Raw genomic sequence first — 19,937 nt, 5'->3', positions numbered from 1 at the left:
ATCTGTCCACGGTTTTTGGTTTTGGTAGGATTTAATCATCACAGTGGGAACACCATCCCCTATACACTTCTTGATGAACTCAGTCACAGTGTCAGTGTATACGTCAATGTTATTCTCAGAGGCAACCTGGAACATATCCCTGTCCACGTGATCAAAACAATCTGAAGCATGGATTCCGATTGGTCAGTCCAGCATTGAATAGACCTTAGCATGGGTACTTCCTGTTTGAGTTTCTGCCTATAGGAAGGGAGGAGCAGAATGGAGTTGTGATCTGATTTGCTGAAGGGAGTGCGGGGAGGGCCTTGTAGACATCCCAGAAGGGTGAGTATCAACGGTTGAGAGTTTTTAAAGTGTGAGTACTACAGGCAATGTGTTGATTGAACTTTGGTAGTGTTTTCTTCAGATTTGCTTTGTTAAAGTCCCCCTGCTAAATGCAGCCTCAGAATATGCATTTTCCAGTTTGAAACAAGTCCAGTGTAGTTCCTTGAGGGCCGTCGTGGTATCGGCTTGAGGGGGGATATACATGGCTATGACAATAACCGAAGAGCATTCTCTTGGGAGATAATACGGCCGACATTTTACATTTTAGTCATTTAGCAGACACTCTTATCCAGAGCGACTTACAGTAGTGAATGCATACATTTCATACATTTTTTTCTTTTTCTTTTTCTCCGTACTGGTCCCACGTGGGAATCGAACCCACAACCCTGGCGTTGCAAACACCATGCTCTACCAACTGAGCCACACGGGACCCCACATTTGCCTCACATTTGATGGTGAGGCATTCTAGGTTGGGTGAACAAAAGGACTTGAGTTCCCACAATCACAACATGAGTAGTTAATCATGAAACATGTCCGCCTATCTTTTTCCCAGAAAGTTCTTTTTTCCTGTCTGCACGATGTACTGAGAACCCAGCTGGCTGTTTGGACGGGACAGTATAGCTGGAGAGAGCCATGATTCCGTGAAACAGAGTATGTTAAAGTCCCTGATGTCTCTCTGGAAGGAGATCTTCGCCCTGAGGTGGTCTACTTTATTGTCCAGGGACTGAACATTATAGAGTAATATACTCGGAAGCGTTGGATTCAATTCGTGAGTCGTATTTCTGGTCGGAATGCTGGTGAGTTACCATCGCTCTAATATCCAAAAGTTATTTCCGGCTGTATATAATAACGTAAAAAACATTCTGGGCTAATAATGTAAGAAAAAGCACTGAAAAAAATACAGCGAATATACTGTACAAATAGTGCAAAGTTACTTAGCAGCTAGAAACAGAGCTGCGAAGTCTATCAGAGCCATCTTGGTGAGTGTGTGTCTCATGAGATTGTCATAAATTTGGTCACCCTGTAGGCTACAGAAAAGTCCACAGAGGCAATATACTCTTTCTTCCATACAGGCTACATGATTAATGTTAGATGACTACAGGGCTGTGTCTCTTCAACAGGACCATGGAGAGGATCACTGGGCATGGACACGATACATATTTTGTGTCTCTGCCCTTGGCAAAGTGGGTACTGCTTATCATGTTCACCTTAATAGCCCATATGCCACTTGCTGAGAGAAGTTATCATTGTTTTGGGGCAGAATTATGTGACTTTTTTGTGTTGTTGGTCAGTTTATCCCTGAAAATACCTCCCTCATCAATATGCTGCTCTAAGAGGCCGCCTAATCCTGCCTAATGGGTGGGATGGCCCTGGGTTAAGCGCTTTGCTCAAGGGCACAACGGCAGGCAATGGCCTCTAGAATTTGACACCAGCAACCCTCTGGTTGCCAGCTCATTTACCGTCAGATTTTTCCCGTCGGACCCTGAATTCAAACTGGCAACCCTCCAGTTGCTGGCTCACCTCTCTAACCTGCTAGGCTACCTGCTGCCCCCTACATGCCAGTATGCAACACTCTTAAACAATTCCCCCAGGGAAGAGGAAATTATCCTTTAAGGTAAATCTTTAATGGAAGCAAGATGCTTTATTCAACCGGGCCCTGGTCTGTTGTCTGGTCTGGTTGTCTGGTCTGTTGTCTCGACTGTTGTTTGAAACACATTCAACCCTCAGTCAACTACTTCATATAATCTCTAGAGTTGTTGAGTGCTAGCTGGCTAAGCAGAGATATGTATAGGTATCCCCCTTTCCCATTTATGCTATCACAATGTCTTGCCGGCTAACCTGTGGGCTATGCTATCACAATCGCTAGCTGGCTAACCTGTGTTCTAAGTTGTCTCAATGACTAGCTAGCTAACCTGTGGGCTGTGCTAGCTCGATGACTAAGCAAACCTGTGGGCTATGCTATCACAATGACTAAACTAAACTGTGGGCTATGCTATCCTAATGACTAGCTGGCTAACCTGTGGGATATGCTATCAGAATGACAAGCCAGCTGACCTGTGGGCTATCACAATGACTAAGCTAACATGTGGGCTATGCTATCACAATGACTAGCTGGCTAACCTGTGGGCTATGCCTGTTACCTAGCGTTGAAGCTATTCTATCTCAATAGTCTGTTAACTAGCTAGCCAGTATTACTCTCTCTGTCTCTCTATCTGTCTCTCGCTCAAGGTAAAGGGTTCGATATATTTAGCCCAGCAGGCCTTGGTTACCGTAACCAGGGTGTTGTTTACACAACATGGGGCTTTGCTGCTCTAACACACACACTCCAGGACGTAGATATACTTTATATACCCAGACAGAGAGCCTTGAGTGGGGAGGACAGGACAGCTGCCCCCTAACACCCCACTTATCCCTCACACACACACATACCAGATCCACATCACACGGTCCATTTTTCAAAATATCATGCTACATTAAATCCACATTAAAAACAGATGCAGCTTTGTAACAATGGTAATCTCTCTCTCTCTCTGTGTGTGTGTGTGTGTGTGTGTGTGTGTGTGTGTGTGTGTGTGTGTGGTGTGTGTGTGTGTGTGTGTGTGTGGTTGAGAGAAAGTGTTGTGTGTTTTTTGTGTGCGAGTTAGAGCTATGACAGAGTTATATTGATCATATAAAATAGGTAGTTTTTTCAAACTTTAGTAGCTACTAAAAGTGATTTAAAGTTCATAAAATGATTTAGAACTGATTATAGCAGTATTCTATGGTGAAAGATACATGGTATTCTATAGTGAAAGATACATGGTATTCTATGGTGAAAGATACATGGTATTCTATGGTGAAAGATACATGGTATTCTATAGTGAAAGATACATGGTATTCTATAGTGAAAGATACATGGTATTCTATAGTGAAAGATACATGGTATTCTATAGTGAAAGATACATGGTATTCTATGGTGAAAGATACATGGTATTCTATAGTGAAAGATACATGGTATTCTATGGTGAAAGATACATGGTATTCTATGGTGAAAGATACATGGTATTCTATGGTGAAAGATACATGGTATTCTATAGTGAAAGATACATGGTATTCTACAGTGAAAGATACATGGTATTCTATAGTGAAAGATACATGGTATTCTATAGTGAAAGATACATGGTATTCTATAGTGAAAGATACACATGGTATTCTATAGTGAAAGATACATGGTATTCTATAGTGAAAGATACATGGTATTCTATGGTGAAAGATACATGGTATTCTATAGTGAAAGATACATGGTATTCTATGGTGAAAGATACATGGTATTTGTTGTGTATGATAGGCCAGAAGGCTAAACTGAAAAACCATAATTGTAACTTAAGCCTATATTAAATTTAAACTCTACAAATTACAGATGGTGGAATTGCAAAAACACTTCAGTGCAAAGGTGGTTATTTACATAGTGATTTCCAAAACAACAGTACTGCAAAAGTATAAACATAAATGATGAGGCCAGCTAACTAGTGATTTCCCATCAACGTATCAATGGAAACATTTAAACTGATAGAGGAACCATATGTAGGATAACCCCTCCCATCAGAACATTTCAAACTCATTCATTCATTTATCAAGCCGTTATACACATCAAAGCATACATTTTCCACTCAGATAATCATATCATTAATTATATTCATTGTACAATAGCAATCGGCTTCTCATTTTTGTATGTTTTTTAAATTTTATTTAACCTTTATTTAACTAGGCAAGTCAGTTAACCGGTCTGGGCTAGGGGGCAGTATTTTCACGGCCGGATGAAAAACGTACCCAATTTAAATCTGGCAAAGAGATGGCATTCAAGACATGTTAATCTATAAGTCTTTGAATGACAATATTACATTTTAACAATGTTTTTGAATAGTAATTTTGTAAATTGTAGCGCTGAGCATCGGAAGCATTTGAGGGAAAAGATTTTCTGAACGTCATGCGCCGATGTAAAATGCTGTTTTTATACATAAATATGAACTTTATCGAACAAAAAATGCATGTGTTGTGTAACATGATGTCCTAGGAGTGTCATCTGATGAAGGTTGTCAAAGGTTAGTGCTGCATTTAGCTGTGTTTTGGGTATTTGTGATGCATGCTAGTTGCTTTGAAAATGGCTGTGTGATTATTTCTGGCTGAGTACTCTGCTGACATAATCTAATGTTTTGCTTTTGCTGTAAAGCCTTTTTGAAATCGGACAACGTGGTTCGATTCAGGAGAGGTGTATCTATAAAACGGTGTAAAATAGTCATATGTTTGAGAAATTGAAGTTATAGCATTTATGAGGTTTTGCATTTAGCGCGACGCGATTACACTGGCTGTTGATTAGGGTGGGACGCAAGCGTCCCACTGGCCCAGACAGGTTAAACAGGTTACTACTCTGGCCCAGAAACTAGAATATGCATATTATTAGTAGATTTGGATAGAAAATACTCTGACGTTTCTAAAACTGTTTGAATGGTGTCTGTGAGTATAACAGAACTCATATGGCAGGCAAAAACCTGAGACAAATCCAAGCAGGAAGTGGAAAGTCAGAGAATTGTAGTTCTTCTTTTGATTCTCTATCGAAACTACAGTGTCTGTGGGGTGACGTTGCACTTCCTAAGGCTTCCATTGGCTGTCAACAGCCTTCAGAAAATAGTTTGAGCATTCTCCTGTCACTGGGCAGATAGTAGGAGCTCAGTTACTGAGTGGTCTGCCCGGCAACAAAGGGAGTGGATATGCGCAGTCACACTAGCTCGCTGTTCCTTCTTTTTCTTCTAGAATGAATATGCTATTGTCCGGTTGGAATATTATCGCAATTTTACGTTAAAATACCATAAAGATTGATTTTAAACAGCGTTTGACATGCTTCTAAGTACGGTAATGGAACATTTTGACTTTTCGTCTCTGGTTCCCCGCTCGCGCGTTATGCCTTTGGATAAGTGATCTGTACGCACGAACAAAACGGAGGTATTTGTACATAAATATGGATTATTTTGAACAAAAACAACATTTCTTGTGGAAGTAGCAGTCCTGGGAGTGCATTCTGACGAAGATCAGCAAAGGTAAGAGAATATTTCTAATACTAATTCTGAGTTTAGGTTGCCCCGAACTTGGCGGGTGTCTGTATAGCTCTCTGTGATGGCTGAGCTATGTACTCAGAATATTGAAAAATGTGCTTTCTCCATAAAGCTATTTTAAAATCTGACAAAGCGGTTGCATCCAGGAGTAGTCTATCTATAATTCTTTAAATAATTGTTATATATTTTGTCAACGTTTATGATGAGTATTTTTGTAAATTGATGTACACATTCACCGGGAGTTTTGGTGGGAATACATTTTCTGAACATCACGCGCCAATGTAAAATACAGATTTTTACATGTATTGTGTAACATAATGTCCTAGGAGTGTCATCTGATGATGATCGGCAAAGATTAGTGCTTCATTTAGCTGTGTTTTGGGTTGTATTGACACATGTCCTTGCTTGGAAAATGGCTGTGTGATTATTTTTGTCTATGTACTCTCCTAACATAATCTAATGCTTTGCTTTCTCTGTAAAGCCTTTTTGAAATCGGACAATGTGGTTACATCAAAGAGAAGTGTATCTTTAAAATGGTGTAAAATAGTTGTATGTTTGAGAAAGTTGAATTATGACATTTTGTTGTTTTTGAATTTGCCGCCCTGATATTTCACTGGCTGTGGGTGGGATGTCCCACGTAGCCCATAGAATTTAAGAACAAATTCTTATTTACATTGATGGCCTACCTCATAACTCATTATAAACTGGGTGGTTCGAGCCCTGAATGCTGATTGGCTGACAGCCATGGTATATCAGACCATATACCACGGGCATGAGAAAACACTCATTTGTACTGCTCTAATTACATTGGTAACCAGTTTATAATAGCAATAAGGCACCTCGGGGCTTGTGGTATATTGCCAATATACCACGGCTAAGGGGTGTATCCAGGCACTCCGTGTTGCGTCGTGCATATTAAGAACTGCTTTTCTGACCACTTTTCTCCATTACATCACCAGATTCCTGCCATAAGCTCTGGACCATTGCACTGGATCATCGCAGCTAGCTAGCTGCTACTGAGTGGCCCAGCCTTGAGCCAGGCCCATCTCCCGGCCTGCTCAGTGGACCCTATGATCACTCAACTACACAGCTGATGTCTCCCGGACTCTTAACTAAACGACTAGAAGCCACTACATCACCGGATTCCTGCCATAAGCTCTGGACCTTTGCACCGGATGCGTCGGAGTGGCTATAGTGGCTTACACCCTTGTCCCGAAGCTAGCACCAGTTAGCCTCGAGCCAGGCGCCTCTTCCGGCTAGCAAACTAAATTACTCCAGCTACAATACCTCTTTTGCCAATTGGCCTGGACCCTTTGTCGACATGGAGCCCCGCCGATCCATTACGACTGGTCTGCCGATGTGATTCCGTCCGTTGTGCTCTCAACCGGCCTTCGCCGGACGTCGGTGATGCCCTTGTCCCAAAGCTAGCACCAGTTAGTCTCGAGCCAGGTGCATCTCCCGGCTAACGTAGTAACGACTACCTAACAGCTTCCCTGTTTCATCTTTTGCTGTTCACTAGACCCTATGATTACTTGGCTACATAGCTGATGCCTGCTGGACTGTTCATTAATCACTGTACTCCATTTTGTTTATTTTGTTTATCTGTCGGCCCTTGCCTCGAACTCAGGCCCTGTGTGTAGTTAACTGACCCCTCTCTGCCCATTCATCGCCATTTTACCTGTTGTTGTTGTCTTAGCTGATTAGCTGTTGGTGTCTTACCCGTTGTTGTCTTAGCTAGCTCTCCCAATCAACACCTGTGATTGCTTTATGCCTCGCTTTATGTCTCTCTCTAATGTCAATATGCCTTGTATACAGTTGTTTGGGGTAGTTATCATTGTTTTATTTTACTGCCCTTTTGTCCCACCCCCCACACATGCGGTGACCTCACCTAGCATAACTAGTGCCTCCAGAGATGCAACCTCTCTTATCGTCACTAAATGACAAGGTTTACCTCCACTGTACCCGCACCCTACCATACCCCTGTCTGTGCATTATGCCCTGAATCTGTCCTTCCACGCCCAGAAATCTGCTCCTTTTATTCTCTGTTCCCAACGCACTAGACGACCAGTTCTGATAGCCTTTAGCCATATCCTCATCCTACCCCTCCTCTGTTCCTTGGGTGATGTAGAGGTTAACCTAGGCCCTGTGTGTTCCCTGGCGCTCTCATTTGTTGACTTCTGTAACCATAAAAGCCTTGGTTTCATGCATGTTAACATCAGAAGCCTCCTCCCTAAGTGTGTTTTACTCACTGCTTTAGCACACTCCGCCAACCCTGATGTCCTTGCCGTGTCTGAATCCTAGTTTAGGAAGGCCACCAAAAATTCTGAAATTTCCATCCCCAACTACAACATTCTCCGTCAAGATAGAACTGCCAAAGGGGGAGGAGTTGCAATCTACTGCAGAGATAGCCTGCAAAGTTCTGTCATGCTTTCCAGGTCTATGCCCAAACAGTTCGAGCTTCTAATTTAAAAAATGAATCTCTCCAAAAATAAGTCTCTCACGGTTGCCGCCTGTTATAGACCCCTCTCAGCTCCCAGCTGTGCCATGGACACCATATGTGAATTGATTGCCCCCCATATATCTTCAAGGTTTGTTCTGTTAGGTGACCTAAACTGGGATATGCCGTCCTACAATCTAAGCTAGATTCCCTCAATCTCACACAAATTATCAAGGAACCCTCCAGGTACAACCCTAAATCCGTAAACATGGACACCCTCATAGATATCATCCTGACCAACCTGCCCTCCAAATACACCTCTGCTGTTTTCAATCAGGATCTCAGCGATCACTGCCTCATTGCCTGCATCCGTTATGGGTCCGCGGTCAAACGACCACCCCTAATCACTGTCAAACGCTCACTAAACTAACAAAAAACACAATCGGTTGGGGACACGTAAAACATCTGCCTTCTTCTCTGGCGCCACTTGTGATCTTATACATTTACATAACCCCACCGCTACTGACATGGTGTCTTCCAGTACTCCCATTCACATGGACATGCAATTCAGGAAAGGCACTAAAAAAGCCAGTCCGATTTCCGTAGCTAGGGTCCTTATTCCAGCATAGCCGGAAGCTACAAAGAGGGAGAGAGAGGAACAGAAACAAACAAACAGAGTGCTCATCCATAGCATTGACAAGTACAATAAATGTCACTTAAATTCGGGATAGGTAGTCCACCATGACATTTTCTTTTCCTGCCTTGTGACGTACACAGAACAAGAAGGGCTGGAGCTCCAGATACCACCTGGTCATGCGAGCATTCCGGTCCTTTATGGTCTGGATCTAGGTCAGGGCTCTCTGGTCCGAGTGCAGGTCAAATTCTTTCCCAAGCAGGTAGTACCGAAGGCTGTCTAGCGCCCACATCATAGACAGGCACACCTTCTCAATGGTCGAATATCTAGTTTCCCTGGGCAAGAGCTTCTGACTCATATATAGCACGGGGAGCTCTTCTCCTGGCTCCCTTAGGCCAGTACAGCTCCAATTCCTACAGCCGAAGCATCCAACTGTACAAGGAACCTCTTCTGAAAATAAGGGCTCTGGAGAACAGGGGATGAGCACAGACATTTTTTTGCATCATGAATGCTTCCTCAAACTCCTCAGTTCACTTCACAGGTTTGCCACCTTTGATGTGAGGTTGGTCGGGGGAACTGCGATGGTGGAGAGCTGGGGAATGAATCAACGGTACCACCCTGCCAGAGCTAGGGAGGACTTCACCCTTACCCAGCTAGTAACCCAGGTACTGTTTCACCCACTCACACATCTCCTGTTTCACCCACTCACACATCAGGAGGTTAAGCGTGAGGCCTGCATCATGGATCTTCCCCAGGACTCTGCTAAGATGCTATATGTGCTCTACCTATATCAGGATTGGCTGTAGATCACCACATCATTCAAGTAGGCAGCACAGCAATCGTCACAGTCATGGAGGACCTTGTCCATCAGCCTCTGGAAGTTGCAGGGGCCCCATGAAGCCCAAACTTCATAACCTTGAACTGGAACAGGCCCATCGGCATCCGGAAGGCAGTGTAAGACCTGGACTTTTTGTCCAGGGTAACCTGCCAGTACCCTTTGCAGAGATCCTTGCGGACCCGGCTCTCAATACCCCAGACTAGTGTGACTGCTAGACAGGAGGTAAGGAGGATGGTCTCAGGGTCAGATGGTATAGCAGTGGAACTATACAGGTGGGAGAGGGCCTCAGGCTTCACATTCTTGGACCCAGGGCAGTAGGCAATGGTAAAATTTAATCAAGTGAATAACAGAGCCCAACGAGCCTGCCTTGAGTTGAGGCGCTTGGCGGTGCGGAGATATTCCAAATTCTTATGGTCGGTCCACACTAAGAACGGATGTTCCGCCCCTTCAAGCCAGTGCTTCCACTCCTCCAGCTCCATCTTGACCACCTAAGTTCCCAATTTTCCATGTCATAGTTCATCTCAGCGGAATTGCGATGATGGGAGAGGAAAGTGCAGGGATGCAGTTTTTGGTCCTGGAAAGAACATTGGGACAGGACAGCCCCCACTCCAATGTCTGAGGCATCAACCACCACGAACTGACGGGACGGGTCCGGATGGATGAGGATGGGGACCACGTCATACAGAACCTTGGGAGAGGTGAATGCAGAGAGGGGGGCAGGCCAGGGTGCTGTAGCCCTTAATAAAGCGTCAGAAGAAATGAGCAAATCCCAGGAAACGTTGCAACTGCACTCTGGATGTGCGTTGGGGCCAATCCACCAATGCTCTCACCTTGTCAGGATCCATCTGAATGTTCCCTGCAGCGATGACATATCCCAGAAAGGAGATAGTGGAACGATGGAACTCACATTTCTCCACTTTAACAAACAGCTGGTTCTCCAAGACTCACTGGAGGACTTGTCGGACATGGAGAACATGCTCTTGAGCCAACCGGGAAAAGACAAAGATGTTGTCAAGATAGACAAACACAAACCGGTTAAACATGTCACAGACCACATTACTGACCAGGGCCTGGAACACTGTGGGAGTGTTGGTCAGACCAAACGGCATAACGAGGTACTTGTAGTGTCCGCTAGCCATGTCGAAGGCTGTCTTCCACTCGTCTCCTTCCGGTTTCTGAACCAGGTGGTAGCCATTCCGAAGGTCCAACTTCTAAAAGATGGTTGTCCCCTAGAAATGCTCGAAAGCCGAGGAGTGGTACTGGGTAACAATTCTTAACAGTGATGTCATTGAGGCCCCGGTAGCCGATACACGGGTGCAGGGTTTTGTCCATCTTTTCCACACAAAAAAACCCTGCACCGGCAGGGGATGCAGAAGGCCGCATGAATCCTGGCAGCTAGAGAGTCCTCAATGTATACCTCCATGGTCTTGGTCTCTGGGCCAGACAGAAAATAAAGCCACCCTTGAGCTGGTGTGGTGCCCGGGAGGAGGTCAATAGTGCAATCGTAGGGTTGATGCCAAGGAAGGGATGTGGCACCAGCCTTGTTGAAAACCTCCCGGAGGTCCTGGTACTTCGTGGGATGGTGGAGAGATCCGAGGCTACCCAAGCCTGCAGAAGGACGTACAATGGCAGGCTGTGCCACCTTAAGGCAATGTGTGTGGCAGAACTGGCTCCAACACAGGATAGAACCAGTATCCCAGTCGATCAGGGGGTTGTACCTCTGGAGCCATGAAAATCTGAAGACCACAGGAGTATGAGGAGATTCAATTAGTAGAAACTGTATCAACTCACTGTGGTTACCCGACACTCGCAGGTTAATGGGAACCATTCTGTGAGTGACCCTGCCAAAGCTCTGGCATCTATGGGAATGGAGAGCGGTTGAGTAGAGATACCCAGCTCAGATACCAGGGCATGAAGCCTACTGATGAGCCTGGTCTTTTTACTGGACAGGTGGAAAATGTAATGTCCTGTAGTACCACAATACATGCAACTGTTGGAACTCAGCCTGCATAAACGTTCACTAGGAGACAATATAGCCCTGCCCAATTGAATGGGCTCAGGAAGAGATGAGTCGCCAGTCCTCGATGATCCCCAAAGCGGCTCGGTTGATTTCGGATTCTCTTGGGAATGCAGGCACCTGGGACTTCCGAGGTTCTTCGGAGGCGAGGGAGAAACCGTGGACGAGCGAGTGTGGCTGAGAACAGACCTCCTCTCCCTCTTGCGTTCCCGCAGGTGCCCATTGATCCTTATTGTCAAGGCTATGAGGGAGTCGAGGTCCCTGGGTAACTCCCGGGCTGCGAATTCATCTTTGATTTCCTCCAATAATCTATGAAGGAGGGCATGGAACAGGGACTCCGGGTTTCAGGCGGCAAGCATGCGAAAGTCTATCGCGTAGTCTGCCACACTGGGGGAGTCTTGACGCAGGCGAAGTAGCTTCCGAGCCACCTCTTTCCCAGACGCCGGGGAATCGAACACCTTTCTTACCTCCGCCACAAAATCCTCCAGACTAAGGCAAACGGCGGATTGTTGATCCCACACCGCCGTAGCCCAAGCGAGCACCCTTCCAGACATCAGCATTATAAGATACTCTATCTTTGACCGGTCTGAAGGCAACAAAGAGGGCTGTAGCTCAAAGATGAGGGAGCACTGGGAGAGAAATGCCCGGCAGGTTCCAGGATCTCCAACATAGCGCTCCGGAGGAGGTAAGCGGTGTTCTTGGGAAGCCGGAGTAGGCTGGGGAGAATATTGCTAGTAGCGTGGTTACTGAGTGCCCAGGAGGTTTCCATTGTGGCTTGCTCCAGTAATGAGTTGAACATATTGTCATGGCGTTCCCCCAAAGTATGGAAACCCTTCATAAGGTTTTGAAGTAGCTCCTCATGTCTTCCAATGGTGGCTCCTTGCAGGGAGACAGCATTGTGGAGCTGGTCTGAGTCTGCTGAGTCAGTCATGGCTAGTTCGTACCATCACGACTTAGGATATGAGCCAGATCCAGACACAGGAGGCAGATAGTACAGTTCTCAGATAAGGGCAGGTCGAGGACAAGCAGATGTTCTTAATCAGGTCAGAGACAGGCAGGTAGGTACAGGATGGCAAGCAGGCTCAGGGCAGGCAGGCAGGCAGAATGGTCAGACCCTTGAAAACTAGGGAACAAAAACTTGAGAAACGGGACAACACGCTGGTAAGACCTGACAAGACAAGACAAACAGAAATGCAGGTATAAATACACAGGGTATTTAGGGGGAAAAAAGGAGACACCTGGTGGGGGGTGGAGACAAGCACAAGAGAGGTGAAACAGATCAGGGTGTGACATTTGCAGTATGTTTAAACATCAGTTTACATTGAGGGCCAGAAGAAACAGGAGCCTGAGGTAGGTCTTATGTTGCCCTAGGTGGCCTGCCCATGGAACAGTATGTTTAAGGTTGAGAACAAGGGGTCTACAACTAGACGGCACCACTACCTTCCTATCTGCTTCTGACCTAAGGTAGAGTATGTGGTTGTCTACTGTCTAAATCCCCCACATGAAGATTGGCTGTCCCAGGCATTGTCAAACAAAAGTTTCAAGGTTGGATCAGACTTCTGAAGTGTAGCAATATTTTGGGGATCATCCCATTGTACCTCTACCCAGACATATCAGCAACAGGTATAGGGGTCGCCACATTCTTCTCAAGACTTCGCTGGTGGCGTGACATTCTGGGCCTTTTGGTTCCCCACTTGCACAGACTATCACACAAGTCAGGTAGATGTTGTAAACCAGTTTTGGCACGAGTGAAAATTGAGCATGACACATGAAAATCAGACTGGCAAACTAACTGCTCATATAGTTGAGCCCTGCATTTCCAACAGATCAGAAAGTACAGGCACATCCCTCCCCAAAATCAACTCAAAAGGTAGATTCTCCATTATCCCAACTTTCAGGAGGTACATCTGACCCTGAATCTCAACTGTGAGCTCAGCTATGGGCTGCTGCAACTGGTCACCGTGGACACAATGGTTCAGTGTCTGGTGACCGCAATCAATGCAATTGCCAGGTACATAACATATTCCGATCAAAGACAGGGAACTGCCGGTGTCAAGCATTGCAGTAAGACTTTTACAATTCCCTTTTACAGGTACCAAGACTGACTCTTCCCCACTCTGCCTATGCTGAACACCATCCCCCTCTCTGAGCAGATATCAGTAACCTGAGAGCTTGGATTTACGTGGTGGACACATTGAAGCTTTGTGCCCTTGCTGCTGACAGTAAATCAGGTCAGGCCACTCCTTTCAGAATGAACTGCATGATCCCTTACATCCCTCCTCCCAGACACAAACCCCTCAGATTTACCTACACCATCTCTGGTGTCTCTAATGTCCCTTGTGCCCCTTGTGTCTCTAAATCTCCTTGGAGTGGGTGCTGCAGGTCGTGGTTGGACCCCTTTACTTGCGTTAAGGTACTGCAGTGCCAGCTTTGCCTCCATAAGCCCATCCTTGGACCCAGGTCCGAGTATCATGTGGGAGAACTTGCAGAAGTTGCTTGAGGATGACGACATCACCAATCTCGTCCCGCATCTTCTCATCCGGTCGAACCCATCGTTGGTAGAGGCCCTTGAGGCGGTGGTATGTCTCCATCAGTGAATCATCCGACGGCGTCGATGCAGCTCTGAGGCGTTGATGGTAGGTCTCCGGGAGATGTTTAACTTCACCAGCAGCGCACCCTTCAAGTTCTTGTAGACGTTGGACAACCCCTCTTCCTTCACTGTGTAAGCCTCTAGGCCTTGCCAGTGAGCAATGGGACAAGTTTACAGGCCCATTGTACCTCTGGCCACCGTCACATCTTGGCCAGTCGTTCAAACCTCAGCAGGCAGTTTTCAATGTCTTACCCCTGGTGGTATGAAGAGATCTTCAGCTCCTTCCTCAGGAATGCTGGAGGGTGGATGTTTGCGCTGCTGGACTGGTCTCCTGGTGCTGTGGTTGGCCTCATCACTGCTTGGGGTCCCTGCTGCGTCGATCCTCCATCGTCCTGGTGTTGGCAGACCTAATATTGGGCTCTCACTGATGAGGTCCACTTGGCGAGGAGATGTGAGGATAGATTGTTGTAGGAACTCTTGCTTGTCCTGACCTCTGTTTTTATTATTTATTTTTAAACGGCTGATGTTTGTATGTTACCCGGGGAATTAGCTGGTGGATAAATATTTTCTCAAGTGTACTGAGACTTATGTTTTGTTGTATACTGAACAAAAATATAAACTCAACATGTAAAGTGTTGGTCCCATGTTTCATGAGTTGAAATAAAAGATCCAAAATATGTTCCATAAGCACAAAAATATTATTTCTCTCAAATTTTGGGCACAAATTTGTTTACAACCCTGTTAGTGAGCATTTCTCCTTTGCCAAGATAATCCATCCACCTGACAGGTGTGGCATATCAACAAGCTGATTAAACAACATGATTATTACACAGGTGCACCTTGTGCTGGGGTCAATAAAAGGCCACTCTAAAATGTGCAGTTTTGTCACACAACACAATGCCACAGATGTCTCAACTTTTGAGAGAACGTGCAATTGACAAGCTGACTGCAGAAATGTCCAACAGATCTGTTGCCAGAGAATGTTATGTTAATTTCTCGACCACAAGTCGCCTCCAACGTCATTTTAGAGAATTTGGCTGTACATCCAACCGGTCTCACAACCGCAGAACACGTGTAACCATGCCAGCCCAGGACCTCCACATCCGGCTTCTTCATCTGCGTGATCATCTGAGACTAGCCACCTGGACAGCTGTTGAAACTGTTGGTTTGCACAACCAAAGAATTTATGCACAATCTGTCAGAAATCGTCTCAGGGAAGCTCATCTGTGTGCTCGTCATCCTCACCAGGGTCTTGACCTGACTGCAGGTCTGCATCGTAACCGACTTCAGTGGGCAAATGCTCACCTTCGATGACCACTGGCACGCTGGAGAAGTGTGTTCCTCACAGATCCTGGTTTTGACTGTACCGGACAGATATGTGTATGACGTCGTGTGAGCGAGCAGTTTTGCTGAACAGAGTGCCCCATGGTGGCGGTGGGGTTTTGGTATGGGGCAGACATAAGCTGCAGACAACAAATATAATACAATTTTATTGATGGCAAATTGAATGCACAGAGAGACCGTGATGAGAGAAGGCTGTATCACAACCTGACCGTGATTGGGAGTACCATAGCGCGGCGCACAATGGACCTAGTGTCATCCGGGTTTGGCCGGTGTAGGCCGTCATTGTAAATAAGAATTTGTACTTAACTAACTTGCCTAGTTAAATAAAGGTTAAATAAAAAATTAAAACATTTAAATATCCTGAGGTTCGTTGTCATGCCATTCATCCACCGCCATCACCTCATGTTTTAGCATGATAATGCACGGTCCCATGTCGCAAAGATCTGTACACAATTCCTGGAAGAAGATAATGTCCCAGTTCTTCCGTGGCCTACATACTCATATGTTACCCACTGAGCATGTTTGGGATGCTCTGGATCGACGTGTACAACAGCATGAAGAGGAGTGGGACAACATTCCACAGGCCACAATCAACAGCCTGATCAACTCTATGTGAAGAAGACGTGTCGCACTGCATGAGGCAAATGGTGGTCACACCAGATACTGACTGGTTTTCTGATCCACGCCCCTACCTTTTGTTTAAGGTATCTGTGACCAACAGATGCATATCTGTATTCCCAGTCACGTAAAATCCATAGATTAGGGCCTAATAAATGTTTTTAAATTGACTGATTTCCTGTAACTCAGTAAAATCTTAGAAATTGTTGCATGTTGCATTTATAATTTTGTTCAGTATACATCAAATAAATGTAATAATATGAATAATAATGGTGATGATGATGATCTCAGTCAGAATCTACCAGAGGGTTAGTTCTACAAAGGAATCTAGCCAGGATCAGTTAGCTTCACATTGCAGCTCAGGCTTCATCCGTACTACAATGGTGGATATTGCTCGTCTGCCTACCACTAACTCCAGCAAGCTTGTAACTGCACATGCATGTTGCACATAGCCAAACTATTCATTGAGACAATGCTGAAACATCAATCCAAATGAAAGTAAAATTAAAGAAAAGTTATCTTTGCAAATTCAGCAGTCTATGGTTGAAAATAGGCTTTTAGAAGTGCCTTTATTTTATTTCTACTCATTAATGTCGTCTTTGTTGTGGTTACCAATGCACAAGCAACTTTTATCTCCTATTGATAAAATCATTGTATTAAGTCATACAAAAGTTTTACTGTGCGTAAATGCATTCTGTCCTTACTAAATGTGTCATGTCATCCGTATTTTAATTACAATTTTTTTTACGCAAAAAAACATTTGATTAGTAAAATATTGAATAAGTAGTCTTCCTCAAATGAAGGGGATGATGACACAATCATTGCTAGAGGGAGAGAATCTAATTTCATTGGTTCTCAACTCGTGGCTCAGACACTTCATTTAGGATAAATGGAGTTAGCCCTGAGTTAGCCCTGAGTTAGCTCTGAGTTAGCTCTGTGTTAGCCCTGAGTTAGCCCTGAGTTAGCCCTGAGTTAGCCCTAAGTTAGCCCTGAGTTAGCTCTGAGTTAGCTCTGTGTTAGCTCTGAGTTAGCCCTGAGTTAGCCCTAAGTTAGCTCTGAGTTAGCTCTGTGTTAGCTCTGAGTTAGCCCTGAGTTAGCCCTGAGTTAGCCCTGAGTTAGCTCTGAGTTAGCCCTGAGTTAGCCCTGAGTTAGCCTGCCCTGGAGCAGGTTAGTTCTGAAGGACTTGTTGCCATAGCTGGCTGAAAGGTCAGCCACTTTCATGGTACAGGTTATCCTGAGCTGAACTCAGAGTTGCCAAAGTTACCTCAGTAACTCCTCAGACCTGATTCATAGTACAAGGCTCTGGACATCAAGATAGCTTTACACGCACAGAGCGAGGGAGACACACACACACACACACACACGTATTTCTCTGAGTCTCTTACCTGTTGATGTAACCTCTCTGACGTTTGATCCCAGTTACCTTTAGTTGACCTTTATCTCTCTTTCTCTCTCGCTCTCCCTCTTCCTGTAACCTCTAACTTTTGATCCCAGTTCCCTTCAGTTCTCTCTCCTTCTCTCTCTCTCTCTCACTCTCTCTCTCTCTCTCTCTCTCTCTCTCTCTCTCTCTCTCTCTCTCTCTCTCTCTCTCTCTCTCTCTCATTGGCAGTAAGATTCTTCCCATATCTGGGATTTGTTCTAACTATAAATAGCAGAGAAATACACAGAGGGGACCTGCTTTCTGTCCACACACACACTCACACATATATACACACACACTCACACATATATACACACACTCACACATACAAAAAACTCACAAAGATAGACACACACACACACTCACACATATAGAAACACACACACTCACACACACATATAGAAACACACACACTCACACATATAGAAACACACACACTCACACACATAGACACACATACACACACACAAACATACACACACACACACACACACACACACACACACACACACACACACACACACACACACACACACACACACACACACACACACACACACACACACACACACACACACACACACACACACACACACACACACACACACGCACTCATGCGCACGAGCATATACTCATAAACACACAATCCTCACTCAAACATGTCCTCCTCTCACAGTTAACTACTGAGTTAAGTCTGACAGTGAATGGACCTAACATGTTCAAGCCAATCTTTTACCTAAATATAAAATGGCATTGCCCTATTTCTATTCTGAGTTGCACACACACACACACACACACACACACACACACACACACACACACACACACACACACACACACACACACACACACACACACACACAGTGTTTACGGGGGTATGTGTGTGTCAGGTCTCTTACCTCCTGCTGCGCTCTGTGCCTGTTTTTTTTCAGGTCCTCTCCAGCAGACTGACCTGATTCTGCTCCGTGTGGTTGGCTCTCAGACACAAAGCTCCGCCCCAAAATGAAACTCTGGGATTATAGAATGACAACGACTAGAAGAGACTCATGAAACATGAACAGTTGATTTAACATTACAAGACAGTGGTGTAAATTGTCATGAGAACGTCACAAGATGCCAGACATTAACGACTAATAGAAGGTTGATCAGGCATATAAAACATCTCAACTCTCTCTCCCTGGCTTCTCCCTCTCTCAACAGGTAAACTAACTCATAACTCTCTGTCTTTCCCTCTCCCTGGCTTCTCCCTCTCTCAACAGGTAAACTAACTAATAACTCTCTGTCTTTCCCTCTCCCTGGCTTCTCCCTCTCTCAACAGGTAAACTAACTAATAACTCTCTGTCTTCCTCTCTCCCTGGCTTCTCCCTCTCTCAACAGGTAAACTAACTAATAACTCTCTGTCTTTCTCTCTCCCTGGCTTCTCCCTCTCTCAACAGGTAAACTAACTAATAACTCTCTGTCTTTCCCTCTCCCTGGCTTCTCCCTCTCTCAACAGGTAAACTAACTAATAACTCTCTGTCTTTCTCTCTCCCTGGCTTCTCCCTCTCTCAACAGGTAAACTAACTCATAACTCTCTGTCTTTCTCTCTCCCTGGCTTCTCCCTCTCTCAACAGGTAAACTAACTCATAACTCTCTGTCTTTCCCTCTCCCTGGCTTCTCCCTCTCTCAACAGGTAAACTAACTCATAACTCTCTGTCTTTCTCTCTCCCTGGCTTCTCCCTCTCTCAACAGGTAAACTTACTAACTCCCTCTCTTTCTCCCTCTCCTTTTGTTTCTCCTCTCTCCTTCTCTCGCTAGACTCGACCATGATATGAGCCAGCTCCCTAGCCTCCACTCTCTCTACACACACACACACACACATAAAAGGTTATCTGAGATCAGATAGCAGTTGTCTGACTGGTGACCATTGCTTCCTGTCCATTTTGTCACTTAAGGCTCAGATAGGGAATAGAGGGTCCAGGTAATTTATAACCGTTGCGTAAATTTCATACTAAATTTCATCGTGCAACTTTTCTGAAAAGTCAGAAAATATTGTGATTTATAAACTTGGCGCAGACTGTACATATGCATGTTTCCCGTTATAAATTAGACCTGTCGTGAAACTGTGCGGGTCTGAACAAGCATTAAAACTCCACCTGGAAAACACCCTCCATTCACCTTTTATGGTGACAATAACACCCTGCATTCACCTATTATGGTGACAATAACACCCTGCATTCACCTATTATGGTGACAATAACACCCTGCATTCACCTATTATGGTGACAATAACACCCTGCATTCACCTATTATGGTGACAATAACACCCTGCATTCACCTATTATGGTGACAATAACACCCTGCATTCACCTTTTATGGTGACAATAACACCCTGCATTCACCTATTATGGTGACAATAACACCCTGCATTCACCTATTATGGTGACAATAACACCCTGCATTCACCTATTATGGTGACAATAACACCCTGCATTCACCTATTATGGTGACAATAACACCCTGCATTCACCTATTATGGTGACAATAACACCCTGCATTCAAATCAAATCAAATCCAACTTTATCTGTCACATGCGCCGAACATAACAAGTGTAGACTTTACCCGTGAAATGCTTACTTACAAGCCCTT

At 44.9% G+C, this 19,937-nt stretch overlaps 1 protein-coding gene and 1 non-coding gene across 3 annotated transcripts in view; both read right to left on the bottom strand.

The window, feature by feature from the left end:
* The window catches only part of smpx (small muscle protein X-linked), a 45,286-nt gene extending 26,678 nt beyond the window's left edge, over window positions 1–18,608 (bottom strand). Inside the window, exon 1 of one of the 2 annotated variants that reach the window (XM_014181868.3) lies at window positions 18,209–18,608. The gene's annotated coding sequence lies outside the window, so the exon portion shown is untranslated. Of the gene's footprint in view, window positions 1–17,274; window positions 17,451–18,208 lie in introns of those variants that run through there. The other variant, XM_014181867.3, reaches the window with a different exon arrangement.
* Window positions 678–753, bottom strand: trnaa-ugc (transfer RNA alanine (anticodon UGC)). Its single transcript has one exon. It is a non-coding gene; the product is annotated as a tRNA-Ala (tRNA).
* Window positions 18,609–19,937: the final 1,329 nt, after the last annotated feature.

This window comes from Salmo salar, chromosome 29 (genome assembly GCF_965601325.2).
Source record: "Salmo salar chromosome 29, fSalSal1, whole genome shotgun sequence".
In the NCBI taxonomy this organism is placed as follows: Eukaryota; Metazoa; Chordata; class Actinopteri; order Salmoniformes; family Salmonidae; genus Salmo; species Salmo salar.
Note: the sequence above shows the minus strand (reverse complement) of the source record. Positions and strands in the feature narration are given on the sequence as shown.